Raw genomic sequence first — 25,044 nt, forward strand, 5'->3', positions numbered from 1 at the left:
TTGTCGTCAAAACTCATCTGGTTCACGAATGTCCTTTAGGAAAGGGAATCTGCTGTCCTTACCTGGCCGGGCCTGTGTGTGGTCCCAAGCCCACAGCAACGTGATTCATTCCAAATTGTCCTCTGGAAAACTGTTCAGTTGTCAAGAAGGCAGCTCGCCAACACCTTCTCAAGAACAATTAAGCATGGGCAATAAATGCTGGCCTTGCCAACAATGTCCACATGCCATGAATGACTAACATGTTAGATCCCATGGCAATAAAATGATGCCATTTATTGATCAACCCATTGGTGTTTTCTCTCTTTTAACACATCAACCTGCTTAAAAGCCAAAGCCTCGTGCAGAACCAAATAGTGTCAAACCTAAGGAAAAACTGCCGTGCCATGAAATCACACATCATCGTCATCACAATGTCACAGAGAGTGGCACTCGCTTTACTAATGACATCATCTATACACCACTGGTGTCACAAAACTGCCTTATTTTTCATATTATTGGGGATATTGTAAGGTTGGTGTATTTGTGTGAATGTGTAGTTCTGTCTGTGTGGCTGATTTAATTGAATTAGAGTCGGATAGACTGCAAGATTGAAATTATCAAAAGAGTTAGGTATAAAAAGGATATTTGAAACGCTGATGAGTGAGCTCAGGTAAAAGCCTCAGCAGATGGGGTGGGGGGGGAGGGGTGGGGGATGGGGTGAATGAAATTTGCATTTTAAGAAAAGTGGAGAGGTATTTGGTTTTCAAAGAAACATGGGGCAGGATTTTACGCGTCAGCGAGCGGGGGCGGGGCCCACTCGTAAAATGGTGCGTGGTGAAGTTGGGGGGAACTCCCAACGTCACCGCGCCCCATTTAAATTTTCAGGAAGGCGGGGGCGCAGCAAAATCAGCTGCGGGCCCGCCAACCTGTCAATGGTCAATTGAGGCCATTGACAGAGTCAATTAAGTAATTAAAGGACCTGCCCGTCCAACCTTAAGGATGATGGGTAGGCCAGGAGCCCAGGCGCGAACTAGAAAAAGCATGAAACCTCATTCACGGGCGGGATGAGATTTCATGTAGGTTTTAAAAAATTTTAATGGAGTTTTTGTGAAAATTATGGACCTGTCCCAACTCATGTGACATTGTCACATGAGGGGACACGTTAGGGAAATTTTACTGTTCTATTTTTAGGTTTTTTACATTTAGAGCCGATCTCCCTGAGGCAGCACTTAGCCTCAGGGAGTTGAGTGCGCTCTTTCATGCGCATGCGCGAAACAATGCACTCTCGATTTTGGGAAGTATAACGCTTCTGTGCGGATGTCACGCTGGGCGGGCCTTAATTGGCCCACCCACGTAAAATGGCGCCGTGCCCCCAATTGGGGGGCGCTGATTGGAAGCGCGCCTGTGTGCGCCCGCCCTGCAACTTCGCCCCTGACGGGGGGAAAATTCAGCCCATGATAAAGTTTTACAACTGACAGGATAAAAAGGGCAAGATTATTACATTTATTTTTCCCAAAAGGAAAAGGCCATATTGATAACAAGGAAGATTTTTTATAGTATGAGATAAGTATGAAATTCCAAAGATGCCTGGAAACAATGGGATTTACAGATTAAAGAGGAAGGAATACATTAAAAGAAGGATGGAAGGTTGTATCAGGGGTGGCTGTATAAGATCTAAAATATACACCATGTGAAACAGACTTGGGGAAAACACCTCTAGCCACTTTGCAGAAGTCTGCTGTTCCAGTAACCAAAGTTGTGTTAAAAAGCCTTTAGAATTCCACTGTCAAGTTGGTGCTGTAGTAACCTTGCTGGATTGCCTCTCTACATTTAAAATCTATTTTGGACTGTTGCATTAAAGAAGGTGTGTAGTTGGGAGTCAGATTAATTAGGAATTTTGGGATTTGTTATAAAATTAAGTAATGGTGTAACTGTAATCTTATGTATGTGTTTTAATTGTTTTCTTTTATTAATAAATGTTTTAATTTGATTTTTAAAATCTCTAAAGTTGTTAGTGGACTCAATACTTCTGAATTCACTGCACAAACCTTCTCGTAATAAATACAAATTTCAAAACTATTGTGATAGTGTGGCCAGGTTTCCCTTATGGATTTGGTCAGCCTGGCAAATACTCCTGCTGTATCACAATACTGGTGAAGATGGGCAGATCTGAATATTGGGAAAGACAATTTGGCAGAGCATTGAGAAGATCAATTTCATTCTTGGGATTCTTATCCAACAGAGGCGCTGCAACCCATCTTCCTGGATCAGGGATCATTCGAACTGCACAGTAGGCCTCCAGAAAGATTCCTACCACCAAAGTGGCAGAAAATCTCACGGAAAGAGGTAACATGAGTTAAAGATGCAGAAACACCCCAAAAATTAGATTAGCAGCCCCAACAATGGCTTTGGGTAGGGTTGGCAGGTATATTGAGGCATTTGAGGCCAATTGGAAGGCAAGGAGGTCATTAGAAGGCCCTTTCACCCCACCGATGGATGTCAAGGGCTTTAGCATCACTCCCCAGAGCTACTATCACCTTTCACGTAAACACCTCAACTGAGAATAGCTTGGAGAGACCTCTCTAGAGGGCTGAGATAGATATAGAGGCTGGTTGCTCTGAGACTCATGGAGCACCAGCATCACAATAGAACAAGAAATTGGGAAGGGTGGTGTATTCATTCCAGAAAAAAAATGCTCTACCTCAGACAGGAAAAATATGACTGCAATCCAGTGGCACCCAAGCAGCGGCTCCAAGAAAATCTCATTAACCCATACAACCCATTAACCATTGCTCCACTGTGCCTGTCTGATTGATCTAATATCTGTCTACCAATAAGACAATTGATGAAGCCTCATCTCTAAACAACAGAAGAAACCATCTCAGTTACCTTCTGGGAAGTTCATTAAACTGCATCCTGGTTTGAATCAATATAATTGCATTTTTCTGCAATAACTGTTGATGATATTAGCAAATGAATGCAGACCATGTATCTAACAATCCTCTGCCATTTGTAAGTCACTATTTTCTTTATTTTAAAGAGACTCATGCCTTCACTAATATAACAGACAAAGGCATGTCACAGGAACATGCTTATCTTTCAGCCACAAATATCACCAAATAGTCCTTTCTATCCTCTAATTTCCCTGATAAGCAGCTACAGACTTGCAAAAGGCAACCCTGATGCAAATATTCAAGATGCTACCTCAAAACCTGCATTGGAACTGTCGAGATGGAGAAGCACCACTCACCATGAGAGGGGTTAAGTTTGGTAGAACCTCCTGCACTTTGATGTTATGCAATACATTTCCGAGGGTGCACTATTCACTTCTTGACCTTTGATGCATGTTCGTTGTGAATATGAAAGATTACAATAAAAGAAACTTTTTTTTTTTGCAAAAATATACTTTATTCATAAAATATCTTCAATCACATTCCAAACCATTTCAAAAACACCATTACAAGGGTACAATCCAGGTTAAACTTTTACAAAATGTATCACCAGGTGCATCAGTACAAACAATATTACAATCATTTACAGCCTTTCATTTTGAGCTGTACAGCCCGAGGGGCTCTAAACAGTTCCCAGTCTCTCGGTGCGCTGTGGCAGAAAGGTCTTAGACAGCGACCCTTCCCCATTGCGCCTTTGCGGCAGCTGCCCCAAGCTTTAGTGCGTCCCTCAGCACGTAGTCCTGGACTTTGGATTGTGCCAGTCCGCAACAATCGGTCGGGGACAACTCTTTGCGCTGGAAGACCAACAAGTTTCGGGCAGACCAAAGCGCGTCTTTCACCGAGTTGATGATCCTCCAGCTGCAGTTGATGTTTGTCTCGGTGTGTGTCCCTGGGAACAGCCCGTAGAGCACAGAGTCCTGTGTCACAGAACTGCTCGGGATGAACCTCGACAGCAACCACTGCATCTCTCTCCAGACTTTCTTTGCAAAGGCACAATCCACAAGGAGGTGAACAACGGTCTCTTCCCCACCACAGCCACCTCGAGGGCAACGTGCAGAGGGGGTGAGACTCCTGGCGTGTAGGAAGGATCTGACGGGGAGGGCCTTTCTCACCACCAGCCAAGCCACGTCTTGGTGCTTGTTGGAAAGTTCTGGCGATGAGGCATTCTGCCAAATGACTTTGACAGTCTGCTCGGGGAACCATCCCACAGGGTCCACTTGTGTTACTGCTGTCACTTATTTCTTGTCAGTCATGAATGAAACAAAAGAGGCAGTCCATTACAGGTCACTTTTAGCTGCTGTTATATAATTGAAGGATTTCCCACAGTGCTGCTACATCAGGCACGTGAATCTATAATTCTTTATTTTGTGACGTCCCAGGGATAACCACATCTCACACCTCTTTGGAAACTTTGCTAAAAACGATCTTGAAATTGAAATATTAAAAAATATTATAACTTTCCATAATTGTGATTTCTCATGAATCTCTGGCGTCACAGGTTTCTAGCTTCCTTGTAATCACATGATTTATTTCTATGTTGCCTATAGTGTAGGGATAATGTCCAGATAGTTCCAATAACAACTGTACTGAATATCAACGTACATATATGATCTCAACTGTTATTAATCAGGTACCTTCACATGTGCTTTTGTATGTTGCAAAGGGATGCAGCTGAGATGTAAAGATACTTGAATGAAAGATATGAGCTATTCTCTGCTTTATATAACTAACCTTCCCAATATTAATTTCAATTTTGCAAGAATGTATGAGGCCTGAGCAAAATAATCTTACGATCTGTTGAATTGATTTAATACACAAATTAATTAATCCTGCAGTTCGTACCTTGGATGATGTTCAATCATTACGTGCAATTCTTTGCTTCAATATGAATTACATTTGGTATTGAAACTAAATGAATAAACTTTTACGTTGGAGGTATTTGCTTTCTTATAATTCAGATTTTCCAGTCAGACTATTGCTATGAATCAAATGAATATTAAAGCTACCCTTTCATGTGGAACATTATGGTTGCAGCCGACTTGCTTTTTCCTCTAGCCTGAGGCATTTCAGCTGCTGACTTTGCTTTTTCTTGCCACAAACATTTATTTTATGTTTGTTTAGTCTTTTGGGGGTCTCTTAATACTCACTGACGCACTTACCTACAGTACAGCTTCCACTATGCCTAGTTCCTATCTAAAATCTGCCAGAGGCAACCTAAAGTCAATTCATTTTTAATGAATTTCTTGCTGTGGCTTCCACAAGACCTAGGCCATATTTGCCACTGAAATACTAACGGAGGCTTTGTGCTGTATTTACAGCCCAGCCTTTCTATAAAATCCTTACTCCGGCACCTGGAGTATTGCACTTTAATTGAGTTAAAAGTGAAAGACTATTTCAGATATGTTATTGGCCCTCCATGCTTTCAGATTAACCCTGCAGGATCCATAACACCAGAAAAAGATGAAGAACTGTGAAGAAATCTTGACTTATTAAGAAAGGTGTCTTACAGCTGATTTGGTAAATTTGTTCTGTTAAGATGTGTTTGGGCGTGCGAGGTTGACGTCAGCAGATCTCAGTTTCGCAGATGTTGCTAGGGAATGCTGCAATGTCCATTAGTATCCAGGAGTTCGGGATAGGGAAAATCAGACAGACTTCCTGCTCCAAACAATGGCCTCTGCTGGAAGGTGAAGATTTGTGAACATCGGGAGACATATTTATCTCTTTGTGAATTTGAGTGGAAACTAGACATGAGCAAACCGTTGAGCACCTAAAGGAAAAATTTCTGCAGATGTAATGACTTGATGTACCGGACAGGCCTCTACTTGAAGAAACAGATAACTTTGTTGCTGAGCTCTTTCAGAAGCTACATGCTTGAATCAGGTTCACGACTACAAAACCACGCCCCCAGGATTACCCGCGCTTAGGGAATGTTTGCCAAGAGCAATCACGTGACCCCTAATAGGCAGTAGGAAAAGCTATACCTTCAATCACTACATTTCCTCCCCCTTTAGTTTTTTACATTTCCCATTTACAAAGAACATTTTAACCCACAACATATACATATACACAGGTCAGGTGATTTAAGATTAAGTCTCTGAGGTGGTTTCCCTACTCGGTTAGAACGGTGTAGCTCTACCACTGGAGCTTCTCCCACTGGATCGACATGATCAGGAACTGCAGCATCAGGTACATCATTAGAAAGTGGCAGTTCAGGGTTAGGCAATTCTACAGAGACATCAGATATGTTTATTCTAGGTCAATCTGTCACCTCAGGGATTAATGGTTTGATGGTAATCATAGGTGAAATAGCTGGTTTTTGGGATGTCTCTCTATTTCTAATGTTTGCGAACATACGTTTGCGAACAATTCGGTCTTCCACTTCTACTTGAATGGACAAGGGACCCGTTTCTGAAACAATTATACCAGGAACACAACAAAGCCCACTTCCAAAATTCCGCATGAAAACTGTATCTCCTACAGCAAATCTTCAATCTTTGCTATGAAAATTGTGATTCAATTTTTGATTACACTGATTTTTCTCTACCTGCCCCTCTAAGTTTGGAAACACCAGACTTAACTTTATACATAGGCGGCGTTTCAACAATAATTCAAACAGCAGTTAAATGAGGAGTCATATGATAGTTGAGAAAAAATCGGGAAAGTTGAATTTCTAGAGTGCCTTTGGATAACCTCTTCATTCCTGATTTGAAAGTTTGCACAGCTCTTTCAGCTAACCCATGTGATGAGGGATGATATGGTGCTGTTTTAATGTGTTTGATTCCATTTAAAATCATGAATCTCTGAAACTCTATGCTGGTAAAGGCTGTACCATTATCTGAAACAATGACTTCTGGTAGGCCATGTGTACTAAAACATTGACGCAGCTTTTCAATAGGTGCACTTGCTGTCAGTGATCTAACGTCATCCACTTAGAATGTGCATCTACAATGAATAAAAACATGGTACCTAAGAATGGTCCTACTTAATCAATGTGTAGTCTAACCCAGGGTCAATCAGGCCACTCCCACGGTTGCAGTGGAGTTGAAAAAGGCAATTTCTGTTGTTACTGACGCTGGAGACAGTGCTTGACCATGCTTTCAATGTCACTGTCAATGCCTGTCCACCAGATGTGGCTTTGCGCAAGTGTATTCATCTTCGATATGCCTGGATGCGCACTGTGAAGCTCTGTCAAAAGCGGTTCTCTTCCTTGTGAAGGGATGATAACTCTTGATTCCCACAACAATATTCTATCTTGACAATTTAACTCTGTTTAACGGGCATGGAATGGTCTCATCTCTTCAGACACTGGTGAATTCGACCACCCTTGCAATACAAGGACTTTCGACAAAATTGGATCTCTGTTCATTCAATTCTTTATTTGCTTCACACACACAGCGAAGCATCCAAGAAATTCAGCACAAGCACAACTTCCTGTGGCACTGGAGCACGTACAATGCTATCTGTGTGATGACTGAGTGAGTCTGCATTTGCAATATGCAAGCCAGGACAATGCATAAAGGCATACTCATACACAGATAATATCAAAGCCATATGTTGAATTCTTGCTGAGGCTATTGGTGGAATGGCTTTATCCTCACTGAATAAACCCATTAATGGTTTATGGTCCGACACATGGTAAAATGTCGTCCATGCCGATACTGGCGGAATTGCTTCACTCCAAATAACCCTTCTCGGCTACAGAGAGGGTTCTGTAGACACAACCGATTATCCTCTCTGGTTTGATTTCTGTCTTTTCTTCTGTTTCCCGCAAGATGGAATCGTCCCAGATTTGCACTAAGTGCAGTAGCAGATGGATAAAACATTGTTTTACCCAATGGCTGCAATGGGGGTTTTCGCGCTGTTTCATCCCAAACCCACCACATTAATTATGCATTCCCAGGAAACACGCCGTTTCCATGGTGGGTGGGCTTTCATTCTCCTGCCATGCCACCACCTCGCCACGTCATCACGCCGGGCACCATATTTGAAGTCCAGCTGTATGCACACATCTCGGTTCTTCCAGCCCATAACTACTGCAGGGAAGATGACCACGAAAGGCAAAATTACTGCAGCCACCAGGTTTAGTATCGTGCCGCTGGAATGCCTTTTGGACGCCATGGAGGCCCGCCATGATGTCCTGTACTCCCGCTCTAGCCGCAGGATGGGCAGCGGCGTGACCAACCAGGCTTGGGAGACAGTGGCAGTGGTGATCAGTGCCAATGCTGCACAGATGAGATTGGCTATCCAATGCAAATAGAGGATGAATGATCTCATCCATGCAGCCAGGATTTGGCAACCATCTCATCACTCTAAACTCACACACTCAAGCCCATCACACATTCACTGGCATCTCACTCACTGCCAGCTCAAGGGACATCACCATCCATTCTCACACATACCCTCTCATCTCCATCTGACCTCATCTCCTCTGGAGACTGCCTCCTCAGCCCTCACCATCTTGAGGCCACTTACACAGATCAACTTGTGCCCCCCCACCCCTGCCTACATAATTGCTGGGTTACCCTCCTTCCCCAGTATAGCCCTCATCCTGCAGCCTCTTCCCTTGCCTGAGGCCACTCCTCCCCCTTTGTCCTGCAGCCATTGAAAAGCCAGCCACATATGGCTGATCTGGTAGGTAGACACCTGCCATGAGCCCCCCTAAAAGTGACGTGGTGCTGCCTGTGAAGCCTGGCGCTGATGTCTATGAGCGCTGACTGAAGCAAGGTAGACAAACAAACCCTGAAGTCCTGGGCGCAGTGCAGCTCACCAGGTGCACGTCGTTTATGCGCTGTTGTGAAACACATCGGTGTGTTTTCCTGCCAACGTGGGTGAATGATCCAGTGGGGGTGTTGGGCAGTCCTAATGATGATTTGCCGATGTATTACAATGAGCTTCCCGATGTCTGGTGGTGGAGAACGCGGCCTGCCATCGGCGGGCTGAGCGCATGATCGCGAACTGGCTTCATGCTGTCGTGAAACTTATGCGCCATATTGCCCACTCATGCCACCGAACATGCCCGATGCCAGAGGGCATGGATAATCCCGGCCGCAGAGTCTTGTCTCGTGCTTCATTTTGATTTCACAGTCGGCCAAATTTCTCTGGTGAAATTTTAACCTGGTTCAGTTCAGTAGTTGAGCGACCCATGGCCTCATTTCCCACTCACATCTTGGAAATTTCCATGACTTTTCCTTCCAATGCCTCTTTTGTTTCGCTCAGCTGGTTCTTCAGCTCTTCTGTCTCCTTCTTGTATCTCTCGGCTTCTTCCTGGACCATTGAACATTGTTGAGTCTTCTCTGCCAAATGTTTCTTCAGTTTGTTCAGAGTGGCACTAAATTCATTTTGTTTCTTGTCACAATTTTCCAGTGGAACCAACTCTGACCTGAGGGATCCTTGCATCCTGTGAAGGTCCTTCGGCTCTCCTAATTCATTCCAAAATACACTGTCATATTCCCTTAGCAACTCAGCAACTCCTTCTGTTCTCACTTGAATTATTTCAGACCAGTTGAACTTAATTTTTTGTAACCAGTCTGGGCCCAGAAGACAAGCCCTTCACCTGTCACTATGATCACTGGACTGTCTGTTGCCTATAGGACACAGGTACTGCGGTGATGCCTTTTACCTGTATGGACTCTCCAGTGTATGTCTTCAATTGAGCCGTGGTTTGCTCCAGATTCAGTGGCTGGGTACCTTCATTTAGGTATTTAAATGTGTGTTCTCCCATCACTGTGGTTGAGGCTCCGTATCTACCTCCATTATTAGTGGCTTCCCATTCACATAGATTGTGATGGCGTAGAGTGCCTTGGTTTTTATTTTATGGCGAATGAAATTACCACAGAGGAGAAGCAGACAGCAAACCTTTTGTGTGTCTGTGGTAGCAAGATATATAACCTCATCCGCAGTCTGAAGGTGCCCAATTCTAAATCTTTTAATGAGTTAATAGACATCGTGAAGATTCCTTTTTTAGCCGAAGCCATCTATAATAATGCAGAGGTTTAAGGTTAACTCCAGGGTAAGCACCCCAGGAGAGTCCATCGCAACCTATATAGTGAAGTTGTTTTTTACTGCTTAGACAATGTACAGGGAATAGATATCAGTATTGGCAGCTTCAGGTTCTTATATTATTCACTTCAATCATTTTGGCTGCTGTCTATGAGCTGTCTCGATTTCGCCCTGCATTGCTTTGTTATGTGCTCATTTTTATGGCAGTAATGGCATTCTGCCTTCTTGAATCTGCAGGTGTCCAGTACGTGGTTACCCTCACATCTGTAACAGATTCACTTCGGAGTCGCTGCTGAAACACTTCCACTAGGCCTTTTCGTTTTTTGAGCAGCAGAGACTGTCTCTCGCTTCACTGCTGTGTCTCTGGTTTTCACGCCATGCCCAGCAGTAGGTTCCCGCCCCAACTGAAGAACGGCGCCATGTTGCACGTTCTGTAAAGCCTGCGAGTCTCTTGCAGCACTTTCCATGGCTAGCGCTATTTCCATGGCACGCTTCAAATCAATGTTAACTTCTGCGAATAAATGGCGCTGAATGGTGTCATCATGAACTCCACAAACTAATCAGTCCCGCAGCGTATCATTTAGTGTCTCTCCAAAGTTGCAGTGCTCAATCAACTGCTTCAACTTCACTATCTAGGTTGCGACGGACTCTCCCGGGCTGCTTACTCTGGGGTTAACCTTAAATCTCTGCATTATTATGGATTGCTTCAGCTAAAAAAGGCATCTTCACGATTTCTATTAATTCATTAAAAGATTTAGAATTGGGCACGTTTGGGGCTGTCAGACTGCGGATGAGGTTATATATCTTGCTACCACAGACACACAAAAGGTTTGCTGTCTGCTTCTCCTCCGTGGTAATTTCATTCACCATAAAATAAAAACCAAGGCACTCTACGTACTGGCTCCAGTCTCCCAAAGCCGCGTCATAAGGGTCGATTCTGCCAAAGACTGGCATGACTGGTGAGTATACTTTTCTTTTTTTCTTAAGAACTGATGTACTCACATTAACAAGGCGAGGTGCAGTGTCGGAACTCTTTGTCCTCGTCGGTGAACCTAATGAAGCTTTTCAGAAGCTTCAGATGCTTGAACCAGGTCCACGACTAGAAAACCATGCCCCCCGGATTACCCGCACTTAGGGCCCATTCGCCAAGAACAATCACGTGACCCCTAATAGACGGTAGGAAAAGCTATACCTTCAATCACTACAGCAGACTAGCTGTTCGTCTCCAAAAATAAGCACAGAAATGAAGGCAAGACAAGATTTTGATTTGTTAAGGTCTTGTAAAAAGTCCATCATGAAAAATGTATGGAAGACTGTGCACAATGGGGATTACAAGTATCTAATACTGAAAAATTATTGGCCAAGGTAGAGGCCTCAGGAGACCGCATTTTTATTGCCTTACTTCTTACATTGATGGAAATATTCCTTGGTGAAAACGATGTTTTCCCTGCTTCAGAAATGAGAATGAGCTGTTTGAGAATTTGAATAGAGCTGTAAAGATCTGGAAATAAAAAGCAGGCATCAGTAAAAGTGACGATGAAGCTGTTGAATTGTTGCACAAACCCAACTGATATCCTTTAGGAAATGCAGCCTGCTCTCCTTACACAACCTGGCCCCGTATGTGACCCCAGTCCCGCACCAACATACTTGACACTTAGCCGATTTCTGAAGGGGCCTAGCAAGCCATTCAGTTGTATCAAGACTTGGGAATGGGAAATAATGTCAGATTTGTCAGCAACGCTCACATAGATGGATTGAATTTTTAATCATTCAGTTTAGGCAAAATGACAATATTTATGTACTGCACAACTAGATGACCAAACTTTTTAATATTGTACTGGTTTTCATTAGCTGCCTGATAGACTGCTTTTATACCTTTCCTGTGAATAACCTTCCATTAGATAAAATGGTGCATTTAAAATTTAGCATTCTCTCGTTATTTTAGGCAGTTCATGATTACTGAGGAAAATGCATCTGACTCTCTTTTGAGAAAAACATTTGGAGTTGATAGGATGCTGCTGTGATACCTTGGGGTCAAATAGACTGGCAACGCTTAACGTCTGGGCTCAAATATTTGGGTATTTTTATCAATCCAGACTGCCAGTGAAGAGTCCCATATGGTGAAAGTTTCAAACATGCTTGCAGCCCAGGACTGCTCCAGTGAAGACATGGCCCTGACAGCCAAGAAGAGTTCAGTGACCGGTCCCTGGAAAGTCTTTCTGAGGCTGGTCATAATGTCCTCCACCCCCGCTCTGACCACAGGAGGTCCAGCAATCTCACCACTCTGGCTTGGGAGGCGGTGGCAGTGGTGATCAGTGCCAATGCTGCACAGTAGAGGTTGGCCATCCAATGCAGATAGAGGATGAATGATCTCATCTGTGCAGCCAAGATTTGGCAACCATCTCATCACTCTAAACTCACACACTAAAGGCCATCACACATTCTTTGGCATCTCACTCACTGCCAGCTCAAGGGACATCACCACCCATTCTCTCACACACCCTCACATGTCCATCTGCCCTCAACTCTTCTGGAGATTGCCTCCTTAGCCCTCACCCTCTTGAGGCCACTTACACAGATCAACATGTGTCCACCACCCCCCCACACTACACACTTGCTGGGTTTCCCTCCTTCCCCAGTACAGCCCTTGTCCTGCAGCCTCTTCCCTTGCCTGAGGCCACTTCTCCCCCTTCCCCAAGCAAGACCTAGCCCCGCAGCCATTGAAAAGCCACTCACATATGGCTGATCTGGTAGGTAGACACCTGCCATGAGCCCCCCTAAAAGTGATGTGGTGCTGCCTGTGAAGCCTAGTGCTAATGACTACGAGCGCTGACCGAAGCAAGGTAGACAAACAAACCCTGAAGTCCCGAGTGAAGTGCAGCCCGCCAGGTGCACGTCGCTTATGCGCTGTTGTGAAACACATCGGTGTGTTTTCCCGCCAACGTGGGTGAATGATCCAGTGGGGGTGATGGGCAGTCCTAATGATGATATGCTGATGTATTACAATGAGCTTCCCGACGTCTGGTGGTGGAGAACGCGGCCTGCCATCGGTGGGCTGAGAGGATGATCGCGAACTGGCCTCATGCTGTCGTGAAACTGATTGCACCAAATTGTCCGCTCATGCCACCGAACATGCCCTATGCCAGTGGGCACGAAAAATCCCAGCCGCACAGTCTTGTCTCATTTTGATTTCACTGTTGGCCAAATTTCTCTGGTGAAATTTTAACCTGGTTCAGTTCAGTAGTTGAGCGACCCATGTCTTCATTTCCCTCCCACATCTTGGAAATTTCCAAGACTTTTCCTTCTAATGCCTCTTTTGTTTCACTCAGCCGATCCTCCAGCTCTCCTGTCTCCTTCTTGTATCTCTCGGCTTCCTCCTGGAACATTGAACATTGTTGAGTCTTCTCTGCCAACAGTTTTTTCAGTTTGTTCAGAGTGGCACTAAATTCATTTTGTTTTTTGTCACAATTTTCCAGGGAATCAACTCTGACCTGAGGGAAGGCAAAATAAAGCGGATGCTGGAAATCTGAAACAAAAACAAAAAATGCTGGAAAAACACAGCAGGTCTGACAGCTTTTGTGGAGAGAAAGACAGAGTTAACGTTTCGAGTCCGTATGACTCTGCTCTGAGGGCTATCCGCTCAAAAAGTGGCTCATGACGCCTCTCTGCCATCCAAGAACATCCAAGAAAAGCACCAGTGAAAAGCCCATGTTGTGCCTAAGGTGATTTATGTTTATGTTTCCGGGTGCTATGTCTAGGTGCTCCTCCCTCGCTGGCACTGGCATTGGAGACAGCCTGCTCACTCTGCTGTCCTGTTGGCCTTGATGACCTTGGCGGGTGTCCTCTGGCCCATGGAGCATGTGATGGCCCCGCCTGGGAGGGAGCGGCCAGTGGCCCGGCTGGCATCTCCCTAGTCACCGCAGCCTCATCAGATGCCACGGTCACTGGCAGGGGGGCGGAGGAGCTGCTGCCATCATCAGTAGCTCCCTGAGAGGAGCCCGCAGACAACAGGCAGCTCATGCGCCAACGTGAGGTCGCTTCGGACCTCCCTGCTCACCATTGATGGATGGGCACCTAGCTGGGATACTGGGTGCCCAATCCATCTCCCACACTGACACTGACCAGCTGAGGTCAATGCCGATGTGAAGGCTTACAGATCCGAGCACATCCCCAGGAAGCCGTGATTGTTCTACTGGAAGAGCCTCTCCACGAGAGTCACCACTCTCTCCATGGAGGAAGCATTATGCTCAGCCATGAGGGTCACTACATTGCTCATGCTCTGCATGGACTCCTCCATCACGGAGACCATGACATTCATTCCCTCATGTATCTTCGCCAGATCCTCCCGCACACCCTGCTGGACTTCCAACATTTGCTGCCTCAGGGACGACTCCAGAGGCCCATCATCAGCCACCGACTGAGCGTGTTCCTGGTCCCCAGCAGTCCTCCGACTGCCGGTGCCACATGTACTCTCTGCCTCCGCCTGCACCTCAAGCGAGTGTGGTGCCCTCGCTGCTGTGCACCGAGACAATAGCCAGCGCTCTTATCCCCACCGAGGTGCTGGTATCTGTGCTGGTGCCTGCCTGGCTGAGATGGTGTGACGCTGGTGCATTTATATCTTCTAGGCCCTCAGGGGTCAGCGGTGGTCCCTCTTCTTCCTGAGTCCAGGCGTGCTCCAGAGAGGCTGAAAGGAAGAACAAGGACGTTTGATTAGTTGAAGTTGTTACACTATTAAGGTGCATGCTCGGCACTCGGATCAGGATGCGCTCCTCCTTTCATTATCAATGGGCAACCCATGTTGGATGCTGAAATCAATATACAGTTAACAGTGGAATGGTTGCAATGACAGACATTGTGACCTCAGTGCACGGCACTCTTACCTCCCACTGGCACCCCAACCTCACCGCGGCCTGGGCGCATGGTGCCTATCCAGCTCGATAGCCTCCTGCTCGTATCTGGTCAGCATGAGAAGGTGGGGTTGCCCTCTGCCAGTCTCCAGCCGCTCTGTATTATTGTGTACTGTCTTCTCCTGAAAGGAGAGAGGAGCATTGATTAGTCCACCCTGTACCTGGGTTGCTATTGCAGCCTTGCCACCCCCATCTGAGTGAAACATTGCAGGGCTCATCCGATTCATGACCCTGGAGCCACCATACACTCACTCCAAGCAGCCAGGGCTGACCCCCTTGCCCAGATGCTGCCTCCATCACATTTGCCACTCACACTCTAAGACCTTCCAAACCCACAAGCTCTACCACCTAGAAGGACAAGGGCAGCAGATGGATGGCTACCCCACCACCTGGAAGTTCTCCTCCAAGTCACTCAGCATCCTGATTTTGAAATGTTTCGACGCTCCACCACAGTGCCTAGGTCCAAATCCTGGAGCTCGCCCCCAAACAGCATTGTGGGTGTACCTGCATCACATGCAGCGGATCCAGAAGGCAGCTCAGCACCACCCTCTCAGGGGCAATTAGGGATGGGCAATAAGTGCTGGCCCACCCAGCGAAGGCCATATGCAGTGAATGAATGAATGCAGAAACAAAATTCTGAGTTGGGTGGGGGCGACAGTGCGGGGCAACCTAACTGCTGTGCTAAGTGACCCATGCCAACATGGTACTCACCCTTCCCGGTCGCAAGACGTCATTAAACCGCTTGAGGCACTGCACTCAGGTGTGTCTCACCACATCCTGGGAGCTGACCCTTTCTGCCTCCTCCTCCCAGGCACGTTTTGTCATGTGGTGGGGGGGGAAGCCTCCTCCTCCTTGTCCCTTGGCACAATGATTTCACGCTGTGCTACCACCTCCTCGAGGAGGGCAGCGAGACACTCATCTGAAAATCTCAGGGCACACTGCCTCTCTGACCTGCCCTCCTGCCTGACCTGCTGTCCGAGAGCGCTCTCAGACACCTTCCTGGGCACCATCTTTGCCAGCCTTTGGAAGGCTGCCTGCGCCATTTTTAAACAGGCCGCTGGGTCGCCATCGGGCCTGGTGGTCATTGGACTCCCGCCGCCGCCTACCCCTTCCCGCTGTTCTCAGGAGCCTTAATTGGCCCACCCGCGTAAAATGCAGCTGCACAGGCAGCGATCGGCTCTGTGCCCGCTCCCAAGCAGCCCGCCCGCCAAAAGTAAAATCCTGGCCCAAGTATCTTCAGGGCAGCACAGGAGGAAATTAGAGAGGGACTTTTCATAAAGAACGTAGGGTGGAATCGTCCCAGAATTGCGGTAGTGGGTGGGTAAAATGTCGTTTTTCACACCTGCTACCGGTGGGTACTCAGCACAATGCTTGCAGCCCAGGACTGCTCCAGTGAAGACATGGCCCTGACAGCCAAGAAGAGTTCAGTGACCCTTCCCTGGAATGTCTTTTTGAGGCCTGTCATAATGTCCTCCACCCCCACTCTGGCCGCAGGAGGTCCAGCAATCTCACCACTCTGGCTTGGGAGGCGGTGGCAGTGGAGGTCAGTGCCAATGCTGCATAGAAGAGGTTGGCCATCCAGTACAGAAAGAGGATGAATGATCTCATTTGTGCCACCAGGGTAAGGCAACCATCTCATCACTCTAAACTCACACGCTCACAAGCCCATCACACATTCACTGGCATCTCACTCACTGCCAGCTCAAGGGACATCACCACTCACTCACACACACCCTCATATCTCCATCTGGCCTCATCTCTGGAGACTGCCTCCTCAGCCCTCATCCTCTTGAGGCCACTTGCACAGATCAACATGTGCCCCACGCACACCCTGGGAAACCCCCCCTTCCCCAGTACATCTCTCGCCCTGCAGCCTCTTCCCTTGCCTGAGGCCACTTCTCCCCCTTCCCCAAGCAGGCCCTAGCCTTCAGCCATTGAAAAGCCACCTCCGCCTTATGGCTGGTCTGGTAGGTAGAGACCTGCCGTGAGCACTCCACCTAAAAGTGATGTGGTGCTGCCTAAGGAGCCTGGTGCTGATGACCGCTAGTGCTGCCCAAAGCAAGGTATGCAAACAAACCTGGAAGTCCCGAGCCAAGTACAGGCTGCCAGGTGCACGTCACTTCTGTATATTGGTGAAACATTGCATGTCGACGCGCCCAGATGATCCAGCGCGGGGAGGGGGAATGATGTCGGTGAGCAGGGCTTATAATGAGATGCTAAAGTGTTGAAACTAGACCCTTGACATGCGGCAGCGGGAAACGCGGCCCGCCATTGAGGGGCAGAGTGGACAATTGTAAAATGGCTTCATGACAGCGTAAAACCGCTTTTTGGCCTTTTCGCTATGTTGTCCGCTCACACGTCCACCAGGAAATTCTGGCCATAGGCTTAGCTACTTTTTCATCTTGATGTGGAATCTACAAGATAATATCCCATACTGTTTCTCGGACAATATTCAAAATTTAGCAACTGATGTTCAAGATTATTTTCCCTCAAAAAAAGCACCTTCCCTTTCCTAACACTCCATTCTAGTGCAGGGACTTAATCCTCTGGAGAGTATTTGCCTGAATTTACATGCAGACCACCTGCAGCCTTTTGTCAGTCTAAGTGGAAGCACTTGAGATATTAGTTTTAAATACATTACTTGCCTTTCGTCTTATTACTTTCTTTTATGCTCGAGTAAGGCTTGTATTAACCATTCTGGGCATATCTCAATTCTGTCAGCAGTATCTTGAACTCCTATCATTTTGTGATATTTGTTCTCAGGTGTGGGAGAATAGCAGTTCATTTTTTGTTTGTATAACTGAATGGCTCGCTAGGCCACTTCAACCAGCACTGACAGTCAACCGTGTATTGTGGATTGGAATCACACATAATGCCTGAATAGGTGGGAGTGACCCAGTGAACAAGTTAATTTTATTTACAGGCTTTCATCGTCAATTTTCCTGACACCAGCTCACAAAGTGCCAGCTTTATTGAATTATATTTCACAACTTGCCACAGTAGGATTTCAACTCACAACTAAATGGTCTTGAACCTTAACCATTCCATTAACATAGAATCACAGAATCACACAGTGCAGAAGAGGCCCTTTGGCCCATCGAGTCTACACTGACACATGAGAAACACCTGACCTACCTGCCTAATCCCATTTACCAGCATTTGGCCCATAGCCTTGAATGTTATGATGTGCCAAGTGCTCATCCAGGTACTTTTTAAAGGATGTGAGGCAACCCGCCTCCACCACCCTCCCAGGCAGCGCATTCCATACCGTTACCACCCTCTGGGTAAAAAGGTTTTTCCTCACATCCCCCCTAAACCTCCTTCCCCTCACCTTGAACTTATGTCCCCTGGTGACTGACCCTTCAACTAAGGGGAACAGCTGCTCCCTATCCATCCTGTCCATGCCCCTCATAATCTTGAACACCTCGATCAGGTTTCCCCTCAGTCTTCTCTGCTCCAACAAAAACAACCTAAGTCTATCCAGCCTCTCTTCATAACTTAAATGTTTCATCCCAGGCAACATCCTGGTGAATCTCCTCTGCACCCCCACCAGTGCAATCACATCCTTCCTGTAATGTGGCGACCAGAACTGCACACAGTACTCCAGCTGTGGCCTCACCAAGGTTCTATACAACTCCAACATGATCTCCCTACTTTTGTAATCTATGCCTCGATTGATAAAGGCAAGTGTCCCATATGCCTTTTTCACCATCCCACTAACATGCCCCTCCGCCTTCAGAGATCTATGGACACATACGCCAAGGTCCCTTTGTTCCTCAGAACTTCCTAGTGTCATGCCGTTCATTGAATACTTCCTTGTCAAATTACTCCTTCCAAAGTGTATCACCTCACACTTTTCAGGGTTAAATTCCATCTGCCACTTATCTGCCCATTTGACCATCCCGTCTATATCTTCCTGTAGCTCAAGACACTCAACCTCACTGTTAACCACCCGGCCAATCTTTGTGTCATCCGCAAACTTACTAATCCTACCCCCCACATAGTCATCTATGTCATTTATATAAATGACAAATAATAGGGGACCAAGCACAGATCCCTGTGGTACGCACTAGACACTGGCTTCCAGTCACTAAAACATCCTTCTGTCATCACACTCTGTCTCCTACAACTAAGACAATTTTGAATCCACCTTATCAAATTACCCTGTATCCCATGTGCATTTGCCTTCTTTATAAGTCTCCCATGTGAAGACCTTGTCAAAGGCTTTGCTGAAATCCATATAAACTACATCAACTGCACTACCCTCATCTACACACCTGGTCACCTCCTCAAAAAATTTGTTAGGCATGACCTCCCTCTGACAAAGCCATGCTGACTATCCCTGATCAAACCTTGCCTCTCCAAGTGGAGATAGATTCTCTCCTTCAGAATTTTCTCCAATAGTTTCCCTACCACTGACGTGAGACTCACTGGCCTGTAGTTCCCTGGCTTATCTCTACAACCCTTCTTAAATAGCAGGACCACATTAGCTGTTCTCCAGTCCTCTGGCACCTCCCCCGTGGCCAGAGAGAAATTAAAAATTTGGGTCAGAGCCCCTGCAATCTCCTCCCTTGCCTCCCTCAGCAGCCTGGTGATTTGTCCACTTTTAAGCCTGCCAACACCTCTGTCACTTATTATATCAATTTGCTCAAGAACCTCGCAGTCTCTCCCCCCGAGTTCCATACCTTCATCCTCATTCTCTTGGGTGAAGTCGGATGTGAAGTATTCATTCAACACTCTAGCGATATCCTCTGGCTCCACCCATAGATTGCCCTCTTGGTCCCTAATGGGCCCTACTCTTTCCCTGGTTATCCTCTTCCCATTGATATACTTATAGAATATCTTGGGATTTTCCCTACTTTTACCAGCCAGAGCTTTCTCATATCCCCTCTTTGCTCTCCTAATTGCTTTCTTAAGCTCCACCCTGCACTTTCTGTACTCCACCAATGCCTCCACTGATTTGCTTCACATACCTGTGATTAAGTTCAGTCAGTGGCCACCACCTCCACCCCGACCCCCACCCCTTCTTCACTTACCTTGAAATCTGGACCCTCGTCAGTGGTGATTATCTAGACTCAGACAGTAAGAGTGTGAAATATATGTTCCAGTAAAGGGTGAACCTCATGTTAGCAATCTGTAAAACAAATTTTCAAAACTTTTGATCTCTAGTTGGAGTGTCAGTATCCAGACATATCTAGGTCTAAAGTTAGTGATGTGGAGTAGGGCCTCTGTAATGTTCAGTGAAGAGTTACTAACATTATGATTTCTCATGTGTCAGAGTGTTAAAGTGGGCAATCACTCAGACCCCATTTCTTATCTGATACGTTACCAAACCCAGTCCAAGGCCATTTCATCTCTGTCACTAAAGTAGCTACTCTGTCTCAAAACTACACTCTTGGGCTGATATAAATCATGCTCTGTTGCTGCTTAGATCAACTGCTGGCTCGTAGGTTTTAGAACTGCAGAACTGCTTAATGTTTGTACGCTTGACAGCTCAACCTGCTGACTTTATAAATCAGATATCACATATATATTAGGATATGCTGATGTAGATGCTGTTCAATGCAGAGATAAAATGGAAAAGTAATTGTTTTCTACAGAGATTAGTACAACTCCATAGTAAGCTCAAGTCAGCTCAATATTTCATCTGGGAAGAGTTCCAAACAGGGAGAAGTTCATATTTGTGTATCCTAGTGGTAGCTTGGCTCAGTAGCAGCACTCTCACATCTTAAACCAGCAGTTTCAAAATCCTAGCACCACTGCAGGGTTTGATAATGTATTTAGGTTGGTATTCCAGTGCAATGAGGGAGTGTTCTATTGTCCCAGACATATGGGGCAGGATTTTCCAGTTGTTGGGCGGGCGTGGCAGGCGGGCCTGGGAGCGGCCGGGAAACAGTCCACTGCCCGCGTTCAGCCCCCGACCGCCATTTCACACTGGCTGGCCGATTAACGGCAGGCCAGCGTGAAACACGCGCCGACAACCTCAGCGCTGTCAGGGTGGGGGTGAGACGGGCAGAGTGCAAGCACAATACTCTGCGCGTGCGCGGGGGGAGTGCGCACTGAAAGCTCCCTGAAGGCAGGGAGCTGCCTCAGGGAGCTGAACAGTTTTAAAATCAAAAATAAAGATTTTTACAATCTGAAAAAAATGTCCCGACAGGACTCGCTCACAATCACGTGAACAGAATAACATTTCGGCCCAAAAATTTATATTTATTTTCTACTTGATTGTGAATGTGGCTTGCTAAAGAATCAAATGCCCGCCTGACCATGTCTCCCCCATGGTTCAAGCTAACAGCACAGCCTTGCAGCACAGGTTAGGAGAATGCCTGTGCCTGAGCTGAGAGCACAGCATGCAGTCCAGTGGCCGAAGCTGCTGCCAATTGGTCAGGTGGAGTGGGGCAGAAGTGGGTGGGGTTTCTGGCAGACATGCAGTGCACTAAATTCTTGCCATCCAAGTGGTGGCCAGCACTCTCTGCAATGAGCTAAGGGGCCTTCAGACTTAACCCAAGCTAACCCTTGCGTCTCTCTCTTTCATTCTGCAGAAGGAGTGCATCAGGATCTTGGAGCCTGGTGAATTAGCTGTATGCCTCATGGTGTTCAGAGAGCAGAGATGATGGGGAAGAGAGCGAAGGAGGGGCCTGGCTGCACAGAGGGAGGAGCAGCACCCTAAGAAGGGGTGGCTGGGGCTCCCGCATGCGGTGCTGAAGAGCCACAGCGAGCCGTTGCTGTTCGGCGCCTAGGTAGACCCAAGGCCTATAGACGCCGTCTTTCATTCCTGCAGATGGCTGAGAATCAGTGTTGCTGAAGACTGTGCATGTCTAGGAAACTGGTCAGTCATATGTGCCAGCTACTGCAGGATTTAGCGCCATGGGGACATGGAGGGCATCCACTGACAGTGGCCTTGAAAGTGACTGTGACGTTCAATTTCTATGCCAGTGGCTCCTTTCAGGGCTTCACAGGTGACCTCTGTGTGATATCACAAGCCTCTACCCACAAATGCATCCATGAGGTCACTGATGCCACCTTCGTGAGGGCACACAGCTTGTGCATTTCGCCCGGGACCAAGAGAGCCAGGATGCAAGAACGATTGGATTTGCCCAGATCTCAGGTGCAGGATGCCATTGACTGCACTCATGTGGCGCTCAGATATCCATCGCAACACGTGATCAACTATGTCACCTGCAAAGGCTTCCATTCGCTGAATGTTCAGCTGGTGTGCAACCACCACAAACACATCCTGCAGGTCTGCGCACAGTTTCGAGCAACTGTCCTTGACTCCTACATCCTCAGTCGGTCACAGATCCCTGATGTCTTCCAGGGTCCACAGAAGCTGCTGGGATGGCTCCTCGGGAACAAGGGCTACTCGTAGTGGCCGTGGCTGATGACACCCATGTGGCGGCCTCAGATGCAGCAGAGCGACGGTATAACGAGGCTCATGCTGCAGCTCACAACTTGGTGCAGCAAACCATCGGGATGCTGAAAGTGAGGCTCCGGTGCCTGAACTGGACTGCTGGAGTCCTGCGACACAGTCCGCAGAGGGTGTCATGTATCGACGTCGCCTGTTGCGCTCTTTACAACCTGGCGCTGCAACGGGGAGAGGAGCTGGCTGAGGAGGAGATGCAGGAGCTGGAGGACTCCTCCGATGAGGATGTCAACAGTGATGAGAGTGAGGAGGCCCTCAAAGGCGGCAATTATGGGGATGAGGCCCTCACACTGGCCAGATGAGGCAGGCGCACTCGGGAGGCCCTTATAGCTGCTAGATTTGTGGAGGTTGTTGGCGACATGCAGTGAGAAGACACCATAGATCCTCACATTGCATCTATGAATTTTTAATTCCAGTCTGGCTTATGGCAGCGCACATGCCCTCTGTGACAATGCTCCTGTCATGGAGATGCTGTGGAGGCCTTAATGGTCACTCGATTGCAGGAGGATGATGATGACATGCAGCGAGGACACTCCATAGATCTTCACATGGCCTCTGTGAATGTCTGACTCCTGTCTGGCCGAGGGCAGCTCGCTTGTGCTCTGTGATCAGGGTCATGTCATAGACACGCAGCCATGAAACTTTAAAAAACACCTGATCCTTTATCAGCCTTCAGCACCTGACCTCTTCAGGAGCACAGCGCCACCGGTCACAGATGCTGAAGAGATGGGGGACCAGCCCCACCTCAAAGGTGCTGAGAGCACACAGAGAGAATGACAGAACCCTGTGACACCTGCCCACGATATTCTGGCAGCAATGACCAGCACCTTTGAGGTACAGGCATCACTAATATGTTCAGTGTGATGACTCTAAGGAGCAGACTGGTTTCGTCAAGAAACAATTAAACTTTGTTGCAGAGACATTTTCAGTGCATGCTCGCTCGACCAGATCTCTCATGGGAAAAGCCCGCCCCATGGATTGCCCCAGCTAAGAGCTCACTTGTTGGAGCCCCCACAGTACATCACATGACCCGTGATTGGCAGGAGACAGTGACTATACATTCAGTTACCACATTTCCTTCTGCTTTAGTTCTTTACAATTACTCTTTACAGAAAAACATTTAAACAATCCAACAAACATATACACAATTTCAGGTGATTATAAATCAAGTCTCTGAGGTGCTCTTCTTATGCAGCTAGAGCGGTGTAGCTCTACCACTAGAGGTTCCTGGACAGGATTGAGAGGATCTGGAGCTGCACTGTGAGACACCTCATTGGAACTGGGCAGTTCAGGATTTGGCAAATCCTCTGGAATAACTGGAATGTCTGTTCTAGGTCGATCACACACCTCAACAGTTGATGGTTCATCTTTGATCAGATAATTGTTGGAATGTCTCTCTGGCACGGATGCGATCTACATACTTACGGATGATTCTATCTTCCACTTGCACTTGGAAAGATAATGGACCAGTCTCCAAAACAATGGCTCCTGGAGCCCAGCAGGGTCCACTGCCGAAATTTCGCACCTATACCGTGTCACCCACACTGAATGTGTGAGCTTTACTGTGTATGTCACGGTTAAATTTCTGATTACTCTGGTTCTGCTCTACCTTCCCCTCTAAATTCGCAAATACCAAGTGTAAATGTGTACGCAGATGGTGTTTCATTAATAACTCCGACGATGTTGAAACTGTAGTCGAATATTGTATGATAACTGAAGAGAAATTGGGAAAGTCAATATTCCAAAGTGCCTTCCAATAATTCTTTCATACCAGACTTAAAAGTTTGTACTGACCTCTCGACTAGACCATTTGAAGAGGGATGCCAAGGGGCTGTTTTAATAATGTTTAATAATCCATTCGGATCCATAAATTTCTGAAACTCAGTGCTGGTAAAAGCCGCACCATTATCAGAAACAACAATTTCAGGTAAGCCATGAATGCTGAAACATTGATAGCTTCTCAATAGTTGCGTTCGATGTTGGCAATTTATCTTCATACACATCCATCCATTTTGAATGTGCTTCTACAATTAACAGGAACATGATACCTAAGAATGGTCCTACATAATCAATATGCAGTCTAGCCCAGGGTCGACCAGGCCGCTTCCACGGATGCAGGGGAGCTGAAACAGGCAACTTCTGTTGTTGCTGACACTGGAGACAATGCTTGACCATGCTCTCAATGTCACTGTCAATGCCCAGCCACCATACTTAGCTTCACGCAAGCATTTTCATCTTTGATATGCCTGGATGTGCACTCTGAAGCTCTGTCAAGAGTAGCTCTCTACCTTGCGATGGGACGACAACTCCTGAACCCCACAACTCAATTCCGCCTTGACAGCTTAATTCCATGTTTCTGACATGGAATGGTCTCAATTCTTCAGAAACAAGCGAGTTTGGCCATCCTTGCAAAACAAAGTCTCTGACTTTCGACAATATTGTACCTCTGTTCATCCAATTTCTAACTGATTTCGTGCACACAGACGAGGCATCTAAGAAATTCAATAATAGCACTAATTTTTGTGGAACAGGAGTATTTACAATACTATCCGGGAGTGGGAGACGACTGAGTGCATCTGCATTTGCAATGTGTAGGCCAGGGCAGTACATAAAAGTATACTTGTACGCAGATAATGTTGGAGCCCTGCATTGTATTCTTGCTGATGCTATTGGCGGAATGGCCTTATCCTCACTGAATAATCCCGTTAATGGTTTATGATCCGACACAATGGTAAAATGTCATCCATATAGGTGCTGGTGAAAATTTTTTTACATCGAATACTAC

Source organism: Cetorhinus maximus, chromosome 3, assembly GCF_964194155.1.
Source record: "Cetorhinus maximus chromosome 3, sCetMax3.hap1.1, whole genome shotgun sequence".
In the NCBI taxonomy this organism is placed as follows: domain Eukaryota; kingdom Metazoa; phylum Chordata; class Chondrichthyes; order Lamniformes; family Cetorhinidae; genus Cetorhinus; species Cetorhinus maximus.